Source organism: Acomys minous (assembly GCF_964271855.1).
Source record: "Acomys minous genome assembly, chromosome: 13".
In the NCBI taxonomy this organism is placed as follows: domain Eukaryota; kingdom Metazoa; phylum Chordata; class Mammalia; order Rodentia; family Muridae; genus Acomys; species Acomys minous.
In genome coordinates, this window is record NC_140495.1 from 65,125,727 (window position 1) to 65,132,016 (window position 6,290).

A 6,290-nucleotide genomic window follows, 5' to 3' on the forward strand; every position below is an offset into this window, starting at 1 on the left:
TCAAGTGTAAAATACAGGGATTACTTACAGGTAGAATTGTTGACCACACAAACCCCTCACTGGGGCTCACATGGCCTGTGACTCACTCCTCCACCTCATCTGTCTTCACTCAAAAGTTTCCTTCCCAGAGTCCTTTTATGCCTCTATAAAATTACAGCCCCACCCACCACCCCTCATTAATTCCTCATCCCTTTACCATGACCTTCTCCTACCTAGAGCATAACACTATTGCGACATACTGCAATGTTTAACACCATCACAGCTTGTCTACAAGAGCTTTTCCACATTAGTTTAATTCAGACAAGAAGACCCATTCCTTTGGGGGGGTGGTGCGCTCTACTACTTATTTTATTTTAATTTTATTAATTTATTCAGATTACAATTCAATTGTTATCCCATCACTTGTATCCTCCCATTGCTCCCTCCCTCCTGCTTTCACCCTATTCCCCTCTCCTAGGTCTAAGACCAAGGGGGACCTTCTCCTCCACTATATAGTCATAGGCTATCAAGTCTCATCTTGGTAGCCTGCTTATTCTTTCTTGAAGATCCATTCTAAGTGCCAAAATGAATAAAAACAAGAAAGGCGGCTCAGCACCCTCATTCACCTCTCTTTGCTTCCTGACTGGGGATGCAACATGGCCAGCTACCCATGCTCCTGGTGCCATGACGCCCTCTCCATGCCGGACTGTGCACCCTTGAACTCTGAGCCACAATAAACCCTTCCTTCCTCAAGTAGCATTTGCGAAGGTATTTGCCACAGCAACAAGGAAAATAACATACTACATCTTGTTTGCCTTTCTTGGACTTTGTATGGCTCACTACTCATCAGAGACAGTGTCTGTCAGCATTATAGGCTTTCTGTAATGCTTGTTCAATGAATAAATGATTGACAGCTGGCCGTGGTGGTGCACGCCTTTAGTCCCAGCACTCGGGAGGCAGAGGCAGGCGGATCACTGTGAGTTTGAGGCCAGCCTGGTCTACAAAGGAGGACCAGGACAGCCAACGCTATACAGAGAAACCCTGTCTCGGAAAAAAAACAACAACAACAAATAAATAAATAAAAATAATAAAAAATAAATGATTGACAACTGCTTTCATTTGCTTTCCTGTTACTGTGATAGAAACACTGATCAAATGCAGCTCAGGTGAGGCAAGAACCAGGAGGGCAGGAATGAAAGCAGAGCAATGAAGGCTGCTCACTGGCCTTTTCTCATTAAAATATGTATGTATATATGTGTGTGTGTGTGTGTGTGTGTGTGTGTGTGTGTGTGTGTGTGTGTACATATGTGTATATATGTATATTCTCCAGGCCCACCTGCCCAGGAATGGCATTGCACACGGCAGGATGGGTCCTCCTACATCCATTACCAGTTATGAGAATGCCCCACAGCCATGCCCACAGGCCAGTCTGACTGAGACAGTTCTTCAGCTGAGGTTCTTAAATTACTCTAGATCTGTGTCAAGTTAATAGCTGTCCAGTATGACAACTATATTCAGTAACAAGATCAGTGGTTAACATTACAGTGAGTCACACCAGGGTAATGAAGGCTCCGTCCTGGTTTCGAGTTGTTGGTGGTATTGCTAAAGCACCAGAGGTATGAGTAAACCGCAGGCTCAGTCTACGATACCGTGCACACACTGTATTTCCTGTATCCGGGCCAGCCAGAATCCAAAAAAGTCCCAAGGTTGAATTCCAAAGGGGAACAAGGGAAGGGCATACTGATTGTGTCCAAGTCAAAAGCCATGGACCCTCATGAGGTGGAAGTGGCCTCCCTTACACCTCTGGAAGGATCGATGCTATAAGTGTGTTGTCCCCTAGTTCCCACCAGGCTCCTGTGCTCAGCCCTTCTACCGTAGGAGTTTTCACTGTGGGTGATTCACACCAGCTGCTTTCTCTCAGCTCTGCTACGTTCAGACAGCTTGCTCTGTCCCTCTGCTGTGAGCCTGGGCAGGTCCGATTTCTATTTACTGGAGTAGAAGCCAGGGCAGACCCTGGTAGCCCCTACAGTTGTTGATGAATGAAAAAGGTCCCCAAAGGCTCACAAGCAGCGGCGCTAAAGGAGGTGCGGCCCGCTTGGAGTGGGCGTGGCCCGCTTGGAGTAGGCGTGTGTGTCATTGAGGCTTTGCGATTCATAAGCCCAAGTCAGGCCCAGAGTCACTCTCTCTTCCTGCTGCCTGCTGGATGCAGATGTAGAGCTCTCAGCTGCTTCTCAGGTACTATGTCTGCCTGCGTGTCGCCATGCTTCCCACCAAGACAATAATAAACTAAACCCCTGAACCTATAAGGCAGCCCCAATTAAGTGTTCTCCTTTATGCCGTGGTCATGGTGCCTCTTCACAGCAATAAAATCCTAAGATACAGTTTAATATAGCCAGAACAAAATTAGGCCCCACTTGAGGAATCCTTTTATATCTTCATCCCTTTGTTATCATCCTGTGACATACCAAACCTTCTAATACTCAGAAAACGCTGGCTCATGAGCTACTCTGAGACCCTGGTCAACACTCTCTGCAAGACTGTGGCATTGTATTTTGTTTGTAACTGGATGAGAGCAGGCCTGGCTCAAATGGCATGTTTCAGAATCCTATTTATAAAAATCCATAATTGGCTGCCTCCTTAAGAATGAGAAAAACCGGCTGGAGAGATGGTTCAGTGGTTAAGAGCACTGTCTGCTCTTCAAGAGGTCCTGAGTTCAATTCCCAGCAACCACGTGGTGGCTCACAATCATCTGTAATGAGATCTGGTGCCCTCTTCTGGCCTGAAGGAGAGCACTGTATACATAATAATAAATAATAAATAAATCTTTTTTAAAAACCAAAACAACAACAACAAAAAGAAAAAACAAAAACAAAGAAACAATTGCTTGCCATCCCCAAGAAGGATACACTGTCCAAGAGCAATACAGCTGAAGACTTACTGCCATAGAGAAGAGGATTTTAGGTGACGCAGGGTATCCTGGCAGTTATGGGGCCCAGAGCAAGCCTCTGCGCAGAAGCCAAGCAGGGAAGGCCAGTGCTAACAAGGGAAACACACTGATGTGCATGCTTGCTCCCAGCCCCACCCTGCTTGTTGGGGGATTTCCAGGATAATCACTGGTGACACCTTGGGCTTCCCTTGGGACACAATTGGAAATAACTGACCTTATCTCTGAGCTGGGTGGATGCCAACACTGACTCAGCTGGAGTCGAGTCCTTCTCCAGTGAGTTGGCGATGTGTGCCTTTTGCGGAATTCACTTGGATGCATGCGGAAGTCCTTCCCCTTTGGGATGGAAGTGTCAGGGGAAGCAGTATGAAGCATTTAGGTCTGGGTTCCTCTCTGCCGGACGCCTGTCTGGCTCTCTCCATTTCTCTGAAGACCTGTTCCCTCTATCCTGCAGGCAAGCCTACCCTGAGGCCTTTATTGAGTAATCACCAGAGGAAGAGTTCCCTCAGAAAGGTGAAGAGACTGAGGAGGGGTGCGGCTTAGAGAGGACGTGAGGAAGGAACGTAGCCTCTGCAGGAGACCTGGCTTCTAGTTCTGGGTCATTGCAGATCAGCAGGGAGGTCTTAGATAGTGAAACATGCTGGGCGTGGTGACGCACACCTTTAATCCCAGCACTTAGGAGGCAGAGGCAGGCGGATCGCTGTGAGTTCGAGGCCAGCCTGGTCTACAAAATGAGTCCAGGACAGCCAAGGCTATACATAGAAACCCTGTCTTGAAAAACAAACAAACACACACACACACACACACACACACACACACACACACACACTTCTTTTTCAATGTGTGGGAAGGGATGAGATGACTCAGTGGGTAAAAGTGTTTGCCAAAAGACCAGAGTTCAACCCTCAGAACCCATGTAAAGGTAAAAGGAGAGAACCAACTTAATAAAGTTGCCCTCTGAGTTCTACATGTATCCCTCACAGCACGCTGCACGTGTGCTCGCGCGCGCGCGCGTGTCTGTGTGTGTGTGTGTGTGTGTGTGTGTGTGTGTGTGTGTGTGTGTGTGTTTATGTGTGTGTTGCTGGTGTATGTTGCCTGGAGGTTGCCTGTGCCTTCATCTTCCTGCCTCCAAAGCCCAAATGTTGGAATTACAGATATGAAACTACACTTATGACTCTTTAATTAAATCTTTTAAAAATGTTGCCTGGCATGGTGACTCATGCATTTAATCCCAGCACTTAAGAGGCAAAGGCAGGTGGATCACTGTGAGTTCCAGGCCAGCCTGGTCTACAAAGCAAGTCCAGGATATCCAAGGCTACACAGAGAAACCCTGTCCTTGGGGGGAAAAAAGTCTATATTGGTTTTGTGTGTGTGTGTTGGGGGGGGTGCTGAGGGTGTGTGTGTGTGTATGTGTGCGTGTGTGTGTGTGTGTGCGCGCGCATATATGCTGCAGCATGCATGTAGAGGACAGAAGATAACTCTGTGGAGTCATTTCTCCCCTTCTACCTTCTCATAAATTTAAGAGATAACTATATCTCCAGGCCTACACAGCAAACTCTTACTGAATGAACTATTTTTTTTCTGAATGAACTATTTTGAAGGCCCTAATTCAATCCTTTTTGTTGTTGGTTGAAACTGGGTCTCACTTAGCCTTGGCTGGTCTTGAACTCCTGATCCTCCTGCTTTCACCTGCCATGTGCTGGCATCACAGGTGTGCACCATGCCTGGCTCAGCCTGTGTCATACTAACACCACTGCAAGCAATCTCTGCCAAAAAGCAGTTTCTGGCCAGTGGGATATTTGTGTTGGAGGATTGCACAGTCAAATTCCTTCCATATCTGGCAAACCTCTCCTGATGATATTAATTACTGATCACTTCAAGCCATTTATTTGTGCAGGCAAGTTTCTTTGTTTCCTAAAACACTGTGATGGCATGATTTTTGCAGGAAAAAAATTTTCATTTTTTGGGCAATGGAATTCTTTTTCTCTTCCTGAGCTGAGGGTGGGTTGACTGTGATCTCAGTGTTATCAATAGATTTTTTTTTTAACCAAATTAATTAAAGGTAGGGAAAGTGTGGGTGAGTAAAGGAAAATACTGCTTACACAGTTGTTGAGTAATTCGGGAAGCACTGCAGGTTCACCTAGCTTTCCTGGGTAGAGGAGGAGGCTGCCTTCCTTTGGGCTTCCTCCCGCCTCTCAGCCCCACAGGGCTACGCTACTCACAGTCACCCCGGAACATGCACAAGCTCCTCCTTCTTCTGCTTTCAAACTCCCCAAGGCCACACTGAGAGACCCTGTTTCCCTGTCCTCCCCCTAAAAAACGAGTTCAAAACTTTGAGAAGTTTCAAAGCAGGGTGAGTGGGTTTATTCTGGGGACCCTCTTATCAGCTGCTAATCTATTGGTCTATTTTTACAAAAATGCCAGACGTTGGGGACTTACTGTTCCCTCAGAACAGATGAGTCAGCAGAAAGGTGGCTGTTTAAAGCACACAGTTTGTAGCAGGGTCATGCCTAAGAAAATAGTGAGTTTTGGCTGGGTGGTGGTGGCACACACCTTTAATGCCGCACTTGGGAGGCAGAGGCAGGTGGATCTCTGTGAGTTCGAGGCCAGCCTGGTCTACAAAGAGAGTTCTAGGGCAGCCAAGGCTACACAGAGAAACCCTGTCTCAAAAATCTAAACAAAACAAAAAGGAATTATCTCACAGTTCTTAGACCCTCTCACAAAATAAAAAGATTTTTTTCCAAAGGAGTGGTAGAGTGTTTTTTTCAGTTCAGCCCACCAGTTTTCCTTCAGAAAATAGAAGCCAACACATATGTATTAAATAATCATTAAAATTATATCACTTTAATTTTTTCTGAATGCTGGTGGATGAAGGAAAGCAGGTTCACTTGGAAGGCAAGAAACTCTTTTAAAGCTGCATAGAATTCTGAAAGCCCATGGCCCATGTCTATAATCCCAACATTCAGGAAATAGAGGCAAGTTCTAGGCTAGTCTTGGCTACATGTGAGATTCTATCTCACAAACAAATAGTATCTAACACGGTCTACGCTGTATTCAGTTTCTCCAAAAGTCATATGGCTTTCATTAATTTGAGTGATAGGATTCACAAATGAAGATCAAGGAGAAGGAAAATTGCCTTTTGGAGGACCAGACAATCAACAGTAAGAAAAAATGCCTGTGTGTTCATGTATGTGTGTGTGTGTGTGTGCACTTATGTGTGTGTGCATGTCTGTACATATTTGTGTGTACCTGTGTGTGTACATATTTGTATGTATGTGTGTGCAAGTTTGTGTGTGTGTGTGTGTGTGTGTGTGTGTGTGTTATCAGCATCTGCCTGTGTGTGGAAGAAAGAAATGATCTTCATTGA